The following is a 19,518-nucleotide window of genomic DNA, read 5'->3' as shown; positions in this document are numbered from 1 at the left end:
GCACGTTTCGGCCCCCGGAGGGAGCGCCGGGACCCGGGGCGACGGAGGCGCCGAGGCGTCCACCTCTCCGAGCGGCCACGGGCCAGAGGACAAAGCACGGGCAGTCCTGGGAGTTCCAATCCCTGGGAACGTGCCTCTGGCGCCGCGGGAGGTCCCGGAACCGGGTCCCAAGGATGGACACACCCCCTCCCAATCCGGAGCCACTGCATAAGCACAGGAGAATGAAAAGAAAATGTTTCTTACGGACAGAGCACAACTATTCCTGTGCTGTTACCCGGAGAGAGAAAATAGGGAATGGAGAGAGCGACTGGCTCGCTGGAGCAGCGGGGATGCCATGGTGGTGGGGTGACCGCCCCGGGTCAGCGCCACGCTCCCCACGTCCAGCCGCCCACCCCGGAGCCCGCATCACCCCCTCTGGCCTTTCTGCAGACGTTCCCAGGAAACTAGGGAAGACCTGTTGGAAATAAACCCCTGTCTCTTTAATGCACCCGCGCGCGCGCGCGCGTACACACACACACACACACACACACACACACACACACACACGCTACCGCTGTCAAAAAGCGGGCTTCACTCTGGCGTGGGATACTTTCAGTTTTTACGTAAAATGTACAGCAACAGCACCCCCTGCGATTGGAAAGTTTATTCGGAAACGTGCCTACAGTGTCCCCCGGCGTCTCCCGCCTCCCAGCCTCCCTGCCGGCCTGCGCCACCCTGTAGCCTGGGCCGCGGAGACCGCGCTGCAATTGCAGATCCGGAAGGGCAGGGGGGCGAGGGAAGGGACTGCCGTCCGAGGGGGGCGCGGAGCGTGCTGGGTGCAGGCGGGCCACCGTGGCCCGCGAGACTCCGAGCTGCAGGTGGACGTGCGTGAGTGTGTGTCTGCAGAGCGAGGAGCCTCCTTCCGTCTCCTCCAAGCAGCTCCACAGCCCCTCGTGGCTTCTCTTTCCCCTCCTCAGTCTAAGGGACTTGGTTTTCGTAAACTCGCCCACCCGGCAGGGGGCTTTATTATTTTAAGCAAGGGCCTGGGCTGGCACGGGCGCACCCACCTCCCAGCCGTGCCGGCGAGCGGCTGTTTATTCATGTGTTGTCTTAGTAAAGTTTCAAACCTATTGGAAAATGACTGGCTTGCCTAGCTCAGCGAAGCTTCGGGTTCCTGTAAGGAAGAAAAAGGAGTTTTGACGCGCAACATTAGGAGAGATGTGGGCTGGACTGCATTTGTGTAAACGTGGTTTGTTGTTTCTCTCCAGTTTGGCGGGGGGTGGGAGGGGGGGGACTCAAATCCTGTTTAAGAAGCAGGAAGATTCACTTTCAGTAAAGCTCTGTAGCGTGTACGTTACACCATTTCCCCTTTTTCATGAGTTCTTCAGAGCAGGTCAGCATCTCTCTGCCACTACTATTTTTTTTTTTTTTTGTCGAGTTAAACTTAGAGCAACCAAAAGAATGTCCTTGCAGGGTGGGGGAGGCGGGGAGGAGCGAGGCTAAGAGAAGAATAGTTCGAAGGAGGGGAGGAGAGGGAAGAAGAACGTGCCACTGGGAGGCCTTTGAATAATAAAGTAAATAAAAGTCCCTTCAGGTAACAATAGGGAGTCAGATTCTTTCGGGACCGAGCCTTTCGAATTTAAATATTTTCCCCATCCATCCATAAAAGTCCACATATAGAGAAGGTATATCAATGGGCGAGTGTGTTGTGGAAATATATATGTATGATTTATATATAATGGTGTGTATAAAGCTTTTCAGGGGTTGGCTGCAGTGTAAAAAGTAATGACTTTATTACCTCTGAAAGGTTGTGTGGTTCACATTTAACAGTCTTCAGAATTATAATTCATTACACAGTTGTGTGCTCTCTACAACCGGGACCCTATCAGGGCCGCTATCTGTGGTTATTTCCAATAAATAACTGGCAACATTTTATTGATTTTCTTTTTAAAAAGAAAACATAGGAAATTAAGCACTTAGTTACAAGTAGGTCTGCTAGTCTGCTATGTTATTGCACTTGCTTCAGATTCTAGGGGGGTTCCTTCCTAAACCACATCTTAAAACATACATTAAAAACCTAGTTTTGCAGCTGCTTTCCCTGGGTGCCAATGGAGAGGTAAGCAGTGACATTTCCACCATTAACATATATTTAATTTTACCATCATAAAATACCCAGAGTGAAATAGGAACTGCCCTCCACTCCCGCCCCTCCCCCAGCCTGATTTCACCCAGTCCAGAAACCCAGAACTGTGTGTAGGCATTTGGTCCCTTCTGGTCGCGGACCCCAAGTCACAGTACCTCGGGCTCGCCCGAACGAGTGATGCCCCCTCCCTTAATGTGGCTGGATGGCTGGATGCTCGCTAAAGCGCCCAAAAGGGGGGGAGGGGGAGGGTTTGTCTGATTGCTTAAAGACATAAAGATGTGTTGTTTTAAGAGGTTTTAAAATATTACATAAGTATTGATTAATGATGCAGGTGGTTTTGTAGAGAGGTGAAAGGTCACTTTAAACGAGCACACTTGGATACACAAGAAGCATATTTACCTTTCCAAAAGTGGCTTTTAGAAAGTAATAAATTATGACTACGTTAAAATTATTTTCTGACCGTTCAGTTAACTTCATTTGGAGCTGCAGAACCTTTGCTGATTCCACTAAGGGGGTAATACCCTCCGTGGGCTCTCTCCCAAACCTTTGGTGACGACATGGCGTGTAAACTCCAGGCCAGCAGACGACCCCTCCCCTCCCCTCCGCCCCCTTTTTATCTTGCCTGCGGAGGAGACTCCCCAGGACTTCCTGCAGTATATATTCTGCCTCTGATCTCCCTACTTAATAGCCAAGTCCTGGTTTATGCTTTATAATGTGTTGACAAGTTTTCTAACAGACTTTCTGAAATAATGCACATATATTCACGTCGGTTAGAAACCCACCGTATTTTTAGAGTCGAGTAGATCTATACCCTAATGCAGTGAGAGAGTGTAAATCATCGAGGATTTCATAGTCCTTTCAGTAGTTTTCGGTATGAAGTATGAGCCGCGTGGCCTCCAGACGTAACCTTTTAGAAAAAAAAGACAGTGCTTTTATTTTATGGTGTAAAGTGCTTTTAGCTCCAGGGCTCTGAACGTGAACGTGGTCAACAAACAGCTCGAAGAGGGAGACTTAATACAGTCCCAGCCCTCGTGCCATGGATCGCCTGGCGCGGGAGACTCCCGCTCAGGCTGAGCCGGAGAAGGAAGGGTTAAAAGGTCTGTCTCGATGGAAACTACAAGATTAAAATAAAATATTCACTGCCTGCCTTTAGGGGGAAATACCTTTATAGACTTAAAGATAAATAAATGAATGGCTGAATGAATGGTTAAAAATACTATCGATCCCACCTTGCTTTTCACTATTTTTCCCCCCTAAAGGCAGGTCAGAAAATAGAGAATGGGCAGTCATCGTCATAAAAATGAAACTTAGGTACGGATTCTACACTTAGCTTAGGTTTGCATTTGGGGGTTCTTGCTGGTGGGAGTGCTAGGATGTTGTTAGGACAAAGGAAAATTAATTGAAATGAGAAAGGGGGATGGGGGGGAAGGAGGTGGGCTTTATGTGGGCACCTAAATTGAAAGGTGAGCAGAAGGGCCACATTTCTTCCTCCTCTACTTCCAGTGTGATCCAGAGTCTGGGACCTAAGGAGGCCCCTGGGGGGCAGTGTCTACAACTTCTACAAAGGCACAGACTTCCCCCAGGGAGGTTCCTGGGGCAACACTTAGTCTGGTATTTCTCCAGAGGCTCCCTGGGCCTTTGGCTGGCTGGCAGGCAGGCCACCTCACATACCTGGATGAACCTATCCAAAAAATAAGAGGAGGGAGGGAGGGAGGGAGGAATCAAAAAGCTGAATCTGCTCTAAATAAGCCTATACTTGCCTCCAGACTGGGCAGCTGTGTGCTGAGTCAATAATGTGTAGGGAGAGGGGAGCAGTAGTCTCACCACTTAAGAGGCCCCTTTTAAGACAACAAGGAGTTCTGTTTAGAACACTGCTAGGTGAAATAGTCAACTCCCTAACATTGACTTCAAACACACACAGCTGCGGGGCAATGAAGCCAGACCAATGTCCTGTGTTAGAGATGTCTTCATGCAATACTCAGCACATAGTAGATGCTCAATAAATGGTTTTTGAGTTTAACAGTGAATAAATCCTATCACTACATAAATGAAACCAATGTAACCATCCAAACTCCATTAGTCACCCCCCCCCCCAAACTAATAAGGCTTTGATCAGGCAACCCTATTAAGAGTGCATCTCAGCCTGAAAGTAATTCCCACCAAGGATGGTGAGACTTAAAGAAATTTAATCCCAAATATCAGAGCAGCTGAACAATTAAGAATACAGTGCAAGATATTGTCATCAAATAGTATCAAAACTCAGTATCAAAAGATCCATTTTTCTTTAACATTGCTTTTTTAGGTATGTACAAATCTGGTTACCCAAATGAGAATGCTTCCCAAGGAAAAAAATACAGTAAGAACAAACAAAAAATATCTCAAACTTCAGTCTCTGTGAACCCCCCTCCATGAATCTTTTGCCTTTAACAAGGGAATAATTTTTAATACCTGTTTTTCACACCTAATATTAAAAACAAGCTTTAATACCTGTTTTTCACACCTAATATTAAAAACAAGCTTCACCTATTTCCCTCTTTGGGGGGAGGGGTAAACAAAAAGAAAAGTAACACAACGTGCACACACACACACACATCTGGTCTGACACTTTGTACAGTAAGTTTCAGTCCAATGTGATTTAAAACAATGTGAGTTAAAAACCTCTTAAAATTTGGGTTTTTAATGGAAACGCTGACAGACTCTTAATTATAGCAGCCCTGCCAGACACTGCTATAATGAAATAGTTGTGCTTTCATTACTATAGAGGCACTATAGTTAAGGGTCTGTCAGTGTTTCTATTATAAACCCCGAGTTTAAGAGGTTTATAACTTAAGCTATTTAAATGGCACTGGGTGGAATTCAAGTTATCAGTCCAGATGTGAAGTTGTTTTATAAAAAACAGAATAACAGCTGAGGAAGGTGAGTTCTCTCTCTCTCTCTCTCTCTCTCTATCTCTATCTCTATCTCTCCCTCTCTCCCCCTTCCTCCTATCCTCACTCCCTTTCTAAGAAAATTTCACAGAAATGAATTTTAGTTGTTTCAGATGGTCTTTTAGCCAATTGCTAGCTATGACTTCACTGTCTAAAAAGAAATTTTATAGGCAGTTAGTCCTTTATTTGGACAAGTATTCTTTGCCTTTATTATACATTTTATTATCCTGTAATAGATATATATGAAAAAATGTATATTAAAATATATATACAGAGAGAGACATAGAGAAACAACTAAAAATCAAGATATAAGTTAAGAAATGTTGCAGCCTCATATACATACACAGAGGTATACATTTTGTATTACATTCTGAAGAAAAGGAACAATAAGACACCTCAGATCATCTCTATCTTGTCTACTTACAGTATGGTAAAAATGAAAGAAGTATTAACATCTTATTTCAGAAATAAGATGTTAGCTTTCCTGGTACCACTTGGTTTGTTCAGAAAGCTACAGCTAACATGGTGCAGTCTGCATTGAACCACCCAAGGACTATATACAAACACTTTGTATTTCTCTGCCTGACTTGGATTGTTGACAGATTGATCAAGAATTTACCTTGGGTTATCTGATGGACTAGGTTTTTTGAAATATGTTCTATTAACCTGGTCTACCACCACCATAATATGTAAGTAATGTTTGTTAGTAATGATATGGCTGAAACTAATTCTATCGTAAGGAAAACAGGATGGTGATGGTGATGATGGTGATGGTAGTTTCTCTAGTTAACAAGTCCATCAGAAGGGAGTAGAAATAGGATGAAGATGAAGGTAAAAGGCTCAAACCCTGGGTTCTCCAACTCTTCCTGCATTAGAAAAGTTTTCCCATAAAGCTCAGGTGGCAGACGAGCTAAGATGGTGTTTTCACATATATGGAGCTCTTTGTCCCTCACACACACACACACACACCGAGATGTGGCATTGGCTAGGTTTTGTGACCAGGCCCTAAAGTCACTGATGACTTCAGACAGAAAGACCCACCAAGAACTGTGCAGCAACCATGTCTGCACTTGGAAACCTTTTCACTTCCAAAGAAAAGCAGTTCTTTTCTCTGTCCTCTGACTGGAATCAAACCACCAAATCAGGCCATCAGGTTACCATACGGCCTTGATCATTCTCACTGCACAATAGCTTTGGTTGGTCTCCTCTGGAATTGGCTGGCAAAAGAGAAGCAGTCACCAAAGCAAGTCACCAGGCTCAAGTTCCTTCTCTGCCAGTTTCTCATAAACCCCACAACTATCTAGGCCCGCGACCACTCCAGATGTGTGCCAACCATTCCCAGAGAACACTGAATAGCTGGGACTATTCTGGTCCCTTTTCCAGAAATTAAGACACTTTTTTTCTCCTGATAGTTAATCATCAGTATTTTTTTTTCCTGCCAAATTTAGCAAAGGTAACTCTTGTGGTAGAAAATGCCTATTTCTAGTTCATCTTTCTTTGGCAGCATGGTAGTGGATAAATCTCTCTAGCCTCCCACTCCTGGTTGTATACAATTTGCCTGTTTTCTCTCTCTTTCTGTTAAAAAAAAAAGTCCCTTGCACAGGTCAGCTATCTAAGCCTCCAGGTTCCTATAAAATAAAGAATCTGGTCCTAAGGATTGTTATTCTTTCTTTCTTTATGGAGCACTGCACTGAGCAGACATGAGACGTGGCTCCTGCTCTTGGATGGCTTTTATTTTTAAGGCACTAAGATACACATACACAGGCACAAGCCTTTATGTCACATAAAGTTCACGAGTCACACATGCCAAAGCCATACAGATAGATGCACACTATTATCCCCGCTCTATACAACCCTGGCTTCACATTGCTGATTGTAAGCCTTTAGCAAGGACCTATTTGAAGGCATACAGCTCTGGTGACTTCTGACAACAGATTTTTACTTTCTAGAGCAGCGGTTCTCAACCTGTGGGTCGCGACCCTTTTGGCGGTCGAACGACCCTTTCACAGGGGTCACCTAAGACCATCCTGCATATCAGATATTTACATTACGATTCAGAACAGTAGCAACATTACAGTTATGAAGTAGCAACGAAAATAATTTTATGGTTGGGTCACAACATGAGGAACTGTATTTAAAGGGCCAGAAGGTTGAGAACCACTGTTGTAGAGAAAGAGCTTGATTGGCCAGAAATTAGAATAGTAAATTAATGAGGTTTGGTCATGGATGTCTGTGGTAATCTATTTGGGTTGGGCTTTTGCTTTTTCATTTTTATGACATTATTCAATAGCTTAACTAGTTACTTTTGAGAAATGAGCTTTCTGTACTACATTTGTTTTGTAGACAATATTATAGACTGCTTCTAACAAGCATGTGTGAATGTATCATTTTTTAAATGGCAGTGTCTCGCCTCCCTAACACATAGTAGGCATTTAATACATTTGTCGAATCAAAGAATGAATTTCACAAGGGTATTTTCAGTTGCTGCTGAAGATGAACAACACACGGGTATTTGTGTCTGCTTACTAATAAATTAAATATGCATATACAGTAGTAGAAAATTATGTGATTTCACTTCTTTAAATAGTTAAGTGTGGGTCATTTGTACTGCTATCTAAACTAAACATTATAAACTGCAAGCCCATTTGCGTCAGGTGGAAACAATTGCATGTTTTTCTGTGTACATGTTATATAATAACTTTTGTCATAAAAGCCACTGCATGGCTCAAGTCCTGGGTTGTCAGTGCTTACAGGGTAGAGCCTCTGTCCTTTTTCATCTTTTTCCTCTCTCAGCACAGAGTAGGGCCCTAGGAAATGTCTGGCACCTGAATAAAGGCTTACAAAGTAGATCATTTAGATTCCCAGAAACTTCAAATTCCTATATACCATAGATAAAATGTTATTTTTATTGTTCTCAATTCTCAGATTTTGAAGTGCAATAAAATATTTATACAGCCAAAATCCAGGCACCGAGTAACTCTGAGAGATTAATTCTGGAGTCTGATTCTCCAGATACTATCTTCTTTAAATATCAAAGCCTGTTCTAGCTGGTTCTAATATGAAAGAGGCAAGGCTCACAGAGCCTTATATTGGCAACTGCCCCCTACCCATCCTCAAACAGTGATTTTTATGGCCTTGCTCAGGGAGCCAGGGAAATATCAGTATGTGCTCTTCAAATATAACGGGGAAAGAATGATGACCCTCTCTTCTCAAAATACTCAATCTTGGACTCCTAGCTTAATTAGTAGGAGAATTTTTCAAATAAACTCGGTTTTTGACAGTAAACATATGGGGGGGAGTATGTAAATTAATTATTTGAATATTATGCACATAAAGGGGTTTTGCTAATGATTTTAGATCTTTTGGATGTGTTGATTTAAAGGTTCTAGAAAGTTATAAGTATACTCATTTTAAAACACATGCTTTCAGGAAGTTAACTCTCCTTAATGGGAACTTGCAACTCTGAATTTTTTTCTTTTATCTTAGCATAAATAAATCAGACTGAAAAGCAGCCTCAAACCAAAAAGGAACTACTTTTAAAAAAATTATATGACTTTAACTTTAGTAACATCTTTAGCATTCCAAGCTGGATTATTTTAATTCCACTGATCTTCGCATTTAAAGGTTTCAATCTCTTGAAATTAATGTGACAAAGAGAAAATTTTAAATACTGAGCTCAGCCTTGTGTTTTCAGCTATTTTACCCTCAGTAAGATTGACACGATATCTGCTTTGTAGAAATGTTCCAAACCAATCCATTTCTGACAGTGGTAAAAAGTTGATATTCATTGCTTTCAATGTTTAAGTATTCTAAACGGAAGAAGCTTTTCACTGTAGGAGCAGAAAGAGGCAACAAAGCCCCTGATGTCATGTCAGATGGTATCTTTTCTTCACTTTTTAGGGACCAGAGATTGACCAGCAGCAAGGAAAGAAATATTAATGGTGAAATATATATATTTAACATAACAGCAAATGCCCAAACATTATGGGCAAACTTCCACTGAAATAATAAGATGATGGCAGTAATTATTTTAATGAGAATTTCCCTAGTCAGAATAACAAACAGAGATACCGCCTAATGTTACACTGGAAGGAACTACCTAAGTACACATACTGTTGCAGTGACTAATGTGTGATCAGAGAATCCTTCTGCTTTGCAATTTGGGCATTTATGTCACCGCGCGTTATTGATAGCACATATTATTTTTACTACATGGTGTCTTTATTGTGTAAAAACTGCATGAAAAATTATTTTCACCCCCTTGGTTTTGATCGGCATTTCCATAGAAGGATGGGAGACAGAGAAGGCTGTGTATTTGGAATTCCACCATCAGTAAGGATGTTTGCTGATGACTGCCGATAACAGTTCTGCGAGCACTGTACACTGGCCTTTTAAGAAGGAAGGAAATTACGTACAGCAAACTTGCGATAAAATAAGGACAAGGTTCTGATGAAGATACACGGAAAATGAACGACTCAGAATGAAAGCTTCAGTCTCCACATTCCTGTGTTCAAGTATTGCCAACGGGAGCGTATATGAAATCTCTCACTGAACTGAAACCCTGATAAAACGTCACATTAACTGCACCTTGGTCCTGAGGTGGAGATAAGATTAGATTTTTCTGGGTGTAATTTCAATTACGAAGCTTACTTTGGTGGGATGCTTTTCAAGAGAGCAAGCAGAGGAACAGAAGCCTGGCATCCAGAACCAAACGAGCTGGAGTGTCTGGCCCAGGTTCAGTTTCCACAAAGAAGGTCAAAAAGGGCTGAAAGAAAAGGTGTATCCAAGGTATCCTTGGAACTCAGAGCCAATAAAAATGAAACTATTCTCTTCTGAGACCTAATTAACTTTTATATCCAAAGCTACATTGCACATTTGTTCATTGCTTATGACTAGGACTAAAAAAATAGACGTGCCATGGAACTAGGCTTTTAAATGATCTATTGGATGGCTTTGCTATGCCTGTAAGGAATTTTCTGTTCTTTAGAGGCATTCATTCAATGAATAAGTAAGCCTATGCTAATTTTTTCTCAAAATGTTAAGTATTTTCCTGTATCTATTTTCAAGGAATCAGAGACTTGGACCCTGAAACTTCCAAAATATTCCCTTCAAATCCTAAAACAAAAACAAGACAAAAAATGTTCCAGAAACACATTTCATGCTAGAGGCTTTGCAAGGATTAGTCTCCTATTAGAGTCACTGTTCCTAGATGATCCTTTTTCATGTTTTAAAGGAGAATATATATTTTTCTGTTACCTTTCCTGACTGTAAAGCAATCACAGGAACCTGCAGGAGGCACCATAAATATGCAAATTTCTGAGAGATAACTGTTTTCAGTGGTTATGCCTCCAAGTAGCCCGGGAAACAGGAGAGCCTGAGCTTCCTCCTTCCAAGTAATTCGTATGTTGGTAGTGCCCCCTGCTGCAATCACAGGTTGTCCAAGAAAGGGAGAATAAAATTGGGAAGCATTTAGATCTGGTTAATATGTGAAATAAATGCCCGCTGCCCCTGCTCCAGGAACAGCCATTCCTGGGTTCAGAGTTCCTCCTGTCAGTTACAGATTCACTGTAAATAAATCCCTCAGCCTAAAATTTGGAAGATTTGCTTTTATCCCTAAACCTTTAAACATGCAGTTTACATAGATACAGATTTTATTTCTAAAAAACAAAAACAAACAACACCAAAAAACACTACATCACACCAAGATTCAAAACAGCGTTTTTAAAGAGTGAAAAATTTTAAGGATTTTCTAGGGTTATCTAAGGATAATAAATTCTGAATTAGAGGAATAGCATGCTATACAAGGACATTAAGACTGGGAGGGAAAAGTTAAAGTGTTAACAGCGTGTAGAGCTATTACTCAATTTTAAATGGCCTTATTTATTAAAGGAAAATTTTGTGGGCCATTAGCTCATCGTGTGGACTGGACAGTTTGATATTCAAAAATAAAATGAAATAAAATAAATAAATGAAACAACCAAGTTAGGAACATTGGAAAGCTGATTGCCGTAGCTCTATAGTCACTCTATTACAGATTTTCATATTAAGATTTGGAGAAAAGGGTGGTAGGGGAGAATAACACACGATACAATTCAGACCTGTGCCGGTCTATTGGATACATCATATGCATTTTTAAATTGCCTGAATATATATTCACATGACAGAATCTAATGGGTTTAGAAGGAGCCCTTGCTCTTGATCAAATCATAAAAACTGTTATAAACTTGTCCATCACATCAGATCCCATACACTTCTATTAAGATTGTTTTTTGTCTTGCTTAAATACTAGAGTTGGAACAGATAAAGGGATTTACATCTTTAAAAAAAAACACAACTCAGGTATTAGAAACTCTAGCTAGAGCCATCAAGGTAAGTAAGCCTTGATGACATAGATACTCAACTTTTTCTGTTAAATCCACCTCAGTCTTCCAATGCCCAAGCCCCCAAGTGTTGCAATTTTCTAACATCAGTTTCAGAAATCTAAGCTCTCCCCTAGTGTAAACCCCTCACAGTGGCTATGTACTGGAGTTTGAATTTCAACTTAGCTCTGTACCTCATTTCCATATTCAGATCTTCACAGCTAGAGCAAAGTAGAGGACTGAGGAAATTACCTCTATAATTTCAGCAATGAGCCTGCCTTTATCTGCATCATCCAGGAATCTTGTACCCTGTCTTTTAGAGCCCTGACCTGGGTGCCTGTGAGGAGAGAGAGGGAGAGGAACGGGTGGATATTAGCTACCAGGCAGAACTAATTAGAAATAGATCTTGATATTAAAGGTATCCATCTTTTCCTTACTGGAAACTTAAACAAGCTCCCATTACTCGATGGGATGAGGAGCATTGTTAAGCCCCTGCTCTGGGTTTTATTGCCACCGAAGGTGAACTGTTGGGAAAAGAAAACCAGTGCACAAAGCAGCAGTCGGGACTCGAAGCTCCTCTCTACCAGAGCCCCTGCCATATATGTTCTGTCACTCACCTTCTAGACACTCAGTGCAACCATTCCATCTATTGAATCAAGAGACTGTTTGATCTTATCTGCATCTGTGAGCTGACTGTCAACCTGCTTAGGCTGCATATTAAATCATCTATAGTAGCTGTATCAAGCTGGGATGATCTGTTAATTCTAAATTTATTAACCCTTGGAGTGCAGTCATCATGTTTAATCTAGTGTGGCCCGCATTTATTTTACAAGACTAAATCCTTCTTGAAGATATGGCTGTGCTGTAGGTTAAAAACAGCTAATGTGGGTTTCATTATGATAACTGGGGGGGGGGGGGGAGAGACTGTCTGAAAAATACTAGTGTGGCTACCCCAACAGGCGATGTCTGTCCTATCCCAGGCACTCTCCTAGGCTGGGATTTGCCTGTGAGACATTTTCTCCAGAAATACTTCTATCTCCAAAAAGAATGTAAGTGGAAAAAGAGGAAGGTGAAGAAGAGGGAGAGGAGGAAGACCTCTGACAGATTTCCATTTGCAGTGGTCCAACGCCAGAAATACTTTCCATAGCAGAGTCAACCTCGAAAGTAATGCCTGAGGAATAAATTTCCAAAGGCACACACCTGGTGGAAGATGCTAACCAAGTTCCTTAAGTAGTGAGTCGAACTTCTTGATCAATAAGGGTCACCTATGTCTAGATTGAATGATTTCTTCTACACACATTCCCCCCTCCCCACCAAAGAAGAATTCCAAGGTTGTCCTGCTTTAAAAAAAAAAAAAAAGGCGGGGATGATGTTCATTTAATATGTTAATCTGGTCTTCAGACAAAAATAAAATAAAATAAAAGATACCCATCTCTGCTACTTGCTTATTACTGATGTTATCAACATATTCATCGCTTTTCTTTCAGACACAAACTGCTAGGCATGCTCCCTTTTTGGGTAACCACGTGCCTGATATCTCTCTAATGTAGCCTAATAACAATTTTAGCATTCAGATGAAGCGATTTCATTCTGTGACTGCCTTTTCTATTAGATTTGATTTTGAGAAGCCCCAGTGGGTGCCTTCGAGGCAGAGATCTATCTGTGAGGCTGCTACCGACTCAATAGCAGCCTGGGCTAACCTTGACCTTTCCCGGGACCCCGCTCCATCTGGTGCCAGCCTGCTTTCCACCCCCACCCCCCTCCTTTCTTGCTTCATAGTCAACATTGATCAAGGCAGAACGGAGCACCTCGTCTCCTGGAAGGGCTGGGTAGGCTCAGGAGGACAGCACATTTCAGTATATGGAAATGATCAAGCTTCTTATGCAATCATAAATCTACATAGGAGGCTTGTGATTTGATATTTCATTCACCTCCAAAGATTTTTTTTTCCTCCCTCCCAACAGGGATTTATAAGCTCTGTAAGAACTCCCGGACAACGGCTTTCCCCAACACCTGGAAATTATCAAGCTTGCTGCTTGCTGAATGATGCTAACAGCTCTAATGCTGCAAATTCATTTTTTAACAACTCGCTGGCTTTTATCTCGGATTTGTGTGTGCGTGTGTGTGCGCACGCACACACACCTTTCTTTAAGAAAAATCTACCCAAGCAATGGGTAGTATCAAAGACACCAAAATCAAATCTGACTTAAATATCCTGCATCTCCACGCCCATGCCCATTATGTGTTTGTAGAGTGATTTCTCTATTTCTGTATATTCTGTCCCCTTTCTGAATGGTTTAAAGGGGGAGAAATAAAGAAGAAAAGAAGAGTGCAGGGGGGGGGGGGGGAGAAAAAGAGAGAGAAGAGAGAGAAAATTAGAAAGATTCCAGGGGGAGGTAAGTGGATGTAACACTTTAATGGACCATGAAACCTGCCCCTGCCCTCCCCAGGCCACATTCCTCCTTCCCACATCACCCACTACAGTACACAGACGCCTGCTCTGCCTCACTCTCTTTCTTTCCTCCTCTGCTGTCTGTTTCAGGCGCTGGTGGTGAAGAGGCTGACTGAAGGGGAGTCACGTGGGCAGCCCGTGGGCAGCGGCGGCAGCAGCTCAGAAGAAATTGACTGACTGGCCGCTTGGGCGCATTTCAATATATGGAAATGACCAGAGGCTTCTGCAATAAATCAGCACTCAACACTTTGTCATTTCTGTAGTTCTGCTTCATTTTCCTGTTTTCCTCTCCTCCTCACAGAAGCCTCATCGCTTGCATTTCACCCTGCTGCGTCTCTTCCCACCTCCAACACCCACCCTCTCCAAATTTTGCCCCGTCCATGCCAAACGCCTCTCTTTCTGTTCTCTGGTCTCTTCCCCACCCCCCACCCCCTCCCCGTAATTGGAGACATCCGGTCGACGGTTCTTTTCTTTCCCTTTAACATTTTTTTCCCCCCTAACAAAATCGCGCAATGTTTGCGGTCGTGCCTCAGATTTCCTTCGACCAGAGGCGCCCGGGATGCGCTCTCTTAATCCCCAGGACCGGTACCTCCAGCCCCTGGTGGAGAAGAGAAAAGAGAAAGACCACGGTCCTCGGTTCACCTCTCCCCATCCCAGCTCCCGCGCCGCCCCCCGGGAGTTCCCTCAGCAAACTTAAAAGAATGATCAGAAGCAACTTGTGCCACGAAACGCCGGGATAGCGCTGGGAGAAGAAAGGGGCGGGATGCGGTGGGAATCTAAGTGGGTTTGCAGGTTCCTGCTTGACTCTTGCAGACCCCCTCGTGCCCTCCACCTAACCCTGCCCCTTGCGCCTCGGGTCCTTTTTTTTGAACCAAAGCGGCGCGTCCCCGCAATCTGCAATGACTCCGGGTGTTTCTCTGGAGCTCAACGCTGCCTGAATTTCGTGGCGCGTGCAAAAGCGAAATTAACAAAACCCCATCACCGCGCTGTTGGTTTTGTGTTGTTTTCCTTTTTTTTTTTTTTAGTTCCTTGCAGAAGCAAACATTACCTAGCTTCCTCCACCCACCTCGTCCAGCTCCTGCTTGAGATTCCTAATCTTTCAACTTGCGTGTCTCTCTCTCTCTCGCCGACAGGGCAGCCTCTCCTTTTTCTTTCCCCGGGATCTGGGAACAATAGGCATGTGAAGGGTCAGTGGGCATCACCCTATAAAGCTCAGAACCTAATTAATTTTATTAAAGGAGGATCTGTTTATGCAATATGACAGCCTGGGGGGATTAACCATTTGAGGACGCAGACTCTGCTCAGACACCCGAGATTCCCTCCTCACATCCTGAGCTTGTACTTCCTGCCCCATTTGATCCTGGCCGGCGCCCGTGATCCGGGTCTGGTTTTTTGTTTGACCTTGTGAGGAGAATGTCTAATTCCCAGGGTTCTGCAACATTCGAGGGACACCCAGGAAACCCATGTATTCCCATTGCCAGATGACAGTTGAAGTGCCCACCTAGTCACAGTTTGTTGCAGTGACAGCTCAAAAGGTCTCACTATTAGGAAGGTGTGTGTGTGTGTGGGGGGGGGTGCTCTAAGGTGTCCTACAGTGGATATTTGGTGCTTGGAAATATTCTACTTGGAATCACCTCCTGTGAAATCCCATGTGCTTTCTCAAGAGCAAAGGAAAATGTAACCGTTTTTAAGTTACTATTTTTTATTTTTTCCTGCCACTTCGATAATTTGAAATACATTTTTAATAACCTCCTGGAAAAAAATTTAATAGTTCAGACATATTGTTCTCTGACTTAATATCTCTGTGTATTCCTTAATTGCCAAAACAAAGTTTATTACATGTACAAGGGCTAACTTTATATCTCCTAGGAATTCTAATGTCATCGGTTTTGTTGTGTGTGTGTGTTTTTTATATCATCACCTTGGATTTTGTTCAACAGGGATCTAGAAATGTATAGCATATGTATAGAAATAGATATGATAAAATATTCAAGAGCTCTCTGAAGGAAAATGTGCTTGAAAATAACCCCCTCTTTTATGGAATTTGTTTTGATTTAGATCTATAGATAGGAGAAAGAATGAAAGAAACTGTGAATTACACTGAATATAAGATGTTTATCACTTTAATATTACACTTCCTAGCTTCCATGTTACAGGGCTTTGGAATACTCTCCCAACTTTCAGATTGAAGCTCTGCCTTGCACCGTCTGAGGTCTGTCTGGAAAGACCTGCCAGCACATGCCAGCTAAAAATGAGTGTCAATTAATAATAATAAAAAAGCTCCCTTATCCCTACACTCATGCAATTTAACAGGTTTGCAGAAGAACATAGGATGACAACAGTTGTGAGAACATTCCAATATATGCAGTTCTAACAGCTTTCATTTGAGACGCCAAACCTTCCTAAAATAGAATGGCTTAACATTTCTTTTTTATATTAAAAGTCCAATCTACACTTCACATAAAATGTTTTTTTATCACAAAAATATTTGTCTCTAACAAAATGCACTTTTTGTTCTACCAAAAAAAGCAAACATCTTGAAACAGATTCTCCCAGCTTTTTACAGCTCCCCATTGCAATTTTCTGTACTATTTCAACTGCCCCCCCTCCCCTAAGAGATACTCTGAACACAGGGGTAAAAATAATTACAATTTAAATACTGAACCAGAATGCCCTGTTTCCCAGTATTGTTAACAAAATCTCTAATTCTCAAACTGCTCTCTGATGGAACTAGGCAAATTGGGGGACTTACACTGATATTTCTAAGTGCAGTTTGTTGTTTTAAAAACATATTGTACTGATTAATAAAAATGTGAAATAATTTGAGTTACAAATTTTGAACTACAAATCGCCATCTGCTCAAATGGGGAAAAACCAAAAATTGCCGAATATATTTTCTCACCTCTTTTTTTCATGATAACATAAACAACATTCCTGAATAATTAAAAAAAGAAACTGACTACACTTAATGCATTTTTATAGTTCAACAACTGCTTGGTGAGTCCACCTTCTCCAACGTGCAATTATTTTTTTTCTTAATTACTTGCATATGTTCTATCAGAAGAGTCAGGTTCTAGTGCTTTCCTGTGTTATTGTGCAAATCTGTTTAGCTCTGTGTACTACACCATACGCCCCCTGGATTGATAGGATAAAAGAGACTGTAGTGTGCAGTAACCCCAACTTGGTCATAGGTTGTCAACTATGTCAGAGACCTGTGAGAACACTCAGAGTAAATATCCTCTGGGGTGGGGAAATTTTTTTTCTAAATTCCACGAACCCATACTTGGAGGAGTAAGCACCACCCATCAAAGAGATGCATAGACACAAAGAAGTATGATAAACAACACAGCTTCTCATTTGTGGGAAAGAGCGTAGGTAGGTAGATCTGCCATCTGTGGCTCCTGAAAGCAGTTGTTGATGGCCTGGCAAACAGGATCCTATGGAACTTCCTATTCCACCAGCAGAAATCATGAAAAATCATCTAGGATGTACCAAGTTGGCTAAGCCAAGAATCACCGGTGCAAGGACTCTAACAGGAGACCCAATGCAGAGGTGAACGGACTGCTTTGTAAACTGGCTCAGACATTTCAGATGAGCACATTGATTTTTCATCATCCTAAGAATAAAGAATTCCAATTCTATTCATTTAATCACAGGCTAATAGGGTGCACATTTTTCTTTCCTTTTTGTTTTTTCTTTTTTTTTAAAGCCTGTTTGGGGTGCGAGGGGGGGTGCAAAAGTGCCCTGTTCTTTTGTAGAGAGATATTTGCATTATGATCAAAACCTCATATAATGTGTCTGCATGGATTAGGCTGTGCCAGGGATAGGAAAGAGTGGGCCCAATCACGCCAAACTCATGCCCACCACCATCCCAGTCCAGTCTCAGTGCAAGTAAAGTGAGGGTGTGGATCCCGGGGCCCTGGGAAGGGTGTGAGCGTTGCTTTCATCATTTTGGAGTGGGGTAGAAGGGAGTGAAAAACTGCCTGGAAAATGCTACCGGATGACCCTAAACATCAGCTGCTTTCACACCCTCTTTACTCAACGTGGGATTCTTTGAACATGGCAGCTATTGCTTTTGTTTTGCTTTTAATTCATAACCAATCTCTCCAACCCATGCAATATTGAATACTGTGTATAATGTGATGTAGGAAGGCCCCTTATTTAAAGCCAATGTAAGACCAGGTGCTTTTGAGTGTCCACCACACCCAGGGACCTGTACCAGGTGTGGAAGGGACGGAAGGTTTCTAAAAAGGTCTGTGTCCACAGTCCCGATGTACACACATCTGGCTACAGAACAAGTCAGACTGGGAATAGAAAAAAAAAAGAAGAGATCAAGGAGGCACCCCAAAGCAGATTTCTCAACTCCTGGGGAAGGTGAGGAGGGCTTTGCTAGGTGGGGAGATGTGGGAAGAGCGCTCCGAGTGGAAGAACTGGCCTGAACCAAGATCAGGCACACGAACGGGCTTGGGGAGTTTGAGGCGGCAGTTCGCCTGGTGTAGCTAAAGCATAGGGTGGAGTGGCAGGAAGATGTCTGGAAAGAGAGGTGGGGGCAAGTTTGGGAAGGGTATCGAATGCCATGCTTCACAGTCTTGACCAAATTCTGCAAGCAGGGAAAAACCATTGGAGGCTTTTGAGTGGGGTGTGGAGGGCTGACATGCTCTTTGCAAATAATGGAACCTGGAGGCAGCCTGGAGGATGACTGGAAGCAAGTCGTTGTCTGCGATCACACCTACTTTTCTATTCGCCCTTCTGCAGAAAAAGCTGTCCCTGTACAAATGATGCAACACGGACCTTACCAGGAGTGGAATGTTCATTGCTTTCTCCTTCATAATTGAAGATGATGCCAACGGTGGTTTCTATTTACATGCACAGGATGACTGACTTTCAGGATCTGCACATATAAAAACTATGTTCTTTGAATGATTCTATATTTGAAATTTTTATGTTAAAGAATCTATGTGTCTTTCCCTGTGGGAGTCCCAATACTTTCTTGCCTTCAACCCCTACCCCTACCCTGACCCCATTTCCCAACAGGTAAGACCCAAACTCATGAAGGAAACCCCTCTTTTTCTATCTCTAAGAACAGATACTTGAAGCCTTCTAACCATACAATCATATTTATTCAGCATCCACTAATGCACAACCCTTACTGAATCTAAAAAAAAAGAACCTAAACACAGATATGAAGGAAACAAGGATGATAATAATACATGAATAATACCAGGATAAAATTATAAATTGAAAAACACTAACCATCAACTAACTGAAGAGGAGCAAGTGTGATCTGATGGATGGTGATCTGGTTTTCAGCACAGACCTCCTAGTGCAGCAAAGCTGAGTTCGGTAAATTAAAAACCCTTTGAAATTAGATTCTGTCTTTACAGGGCTGGAGAGACCAATTCATAGAACTTGACTAGGAGGCTTTGTGGCTTTTGTTTTACTTCTCTAGTTCTACCCAGTAGAAAAGAACAGTATGGGAAATGGGACACCGTGCTGCATTTCGAACAGCCTTCTGCTAATTAGAAAATTACCCTGTACCATCATAAGGGCTGCCAGCATTGTTTTAATATGGGTCTGCTAATATTCCATTCTGAAGGCCCTAATTTAAAAATCTTGTTTCTTGGCTGCTAAAATCCCTGCAGGCTGAATCTTGTCAAA

At 42.4% G+C, this 19,518-nt stretch overlaps 1 long non-coding RNA gene across 1 annotated transcript in view; it reads left to right on the top strand.

Annotated features, from left to right (window-relative positions):
• Nucleotides 1–14,109, top strand: part of LOC106694753 — a 14,872-nt gene extending 763 nt beyond the window's left edge. Inside the window, exon 2 of the long non-coding RNA XR_001345803.2 lies at nucleotides 13,951–14,109. This is a non-coding gene — a long non-coding RNA (uncharacterized LOC106694753). The remainder of the gene's footprint in view (nucleotides 1–13,950) is intronic.
• The last annotated feature ends 5,409 nt before the right edge of the window (nucleotides 14,110–19,518 follow it).

The sequence above is a fragment of the Myotis lucifugus genome, unplaced genomic scaffold (genome assembly GCF_000147115.1).
Source record: "Myotis lucifugus unplaced genomic scaffold, Myoluc2.0 scaffold_6, whole genome shotgun sequence".
Classification (NCBI taxonomy): domain Eukaryota; kingdom Metazoa; phylum Chordata; class Mammalia; order Chiroptera; family Vespertilionidae; genus Myotis; species Myotis lucifugus.
This window is presented reverse-complemented; position numbering and strand designations above follow the sequence as displayed.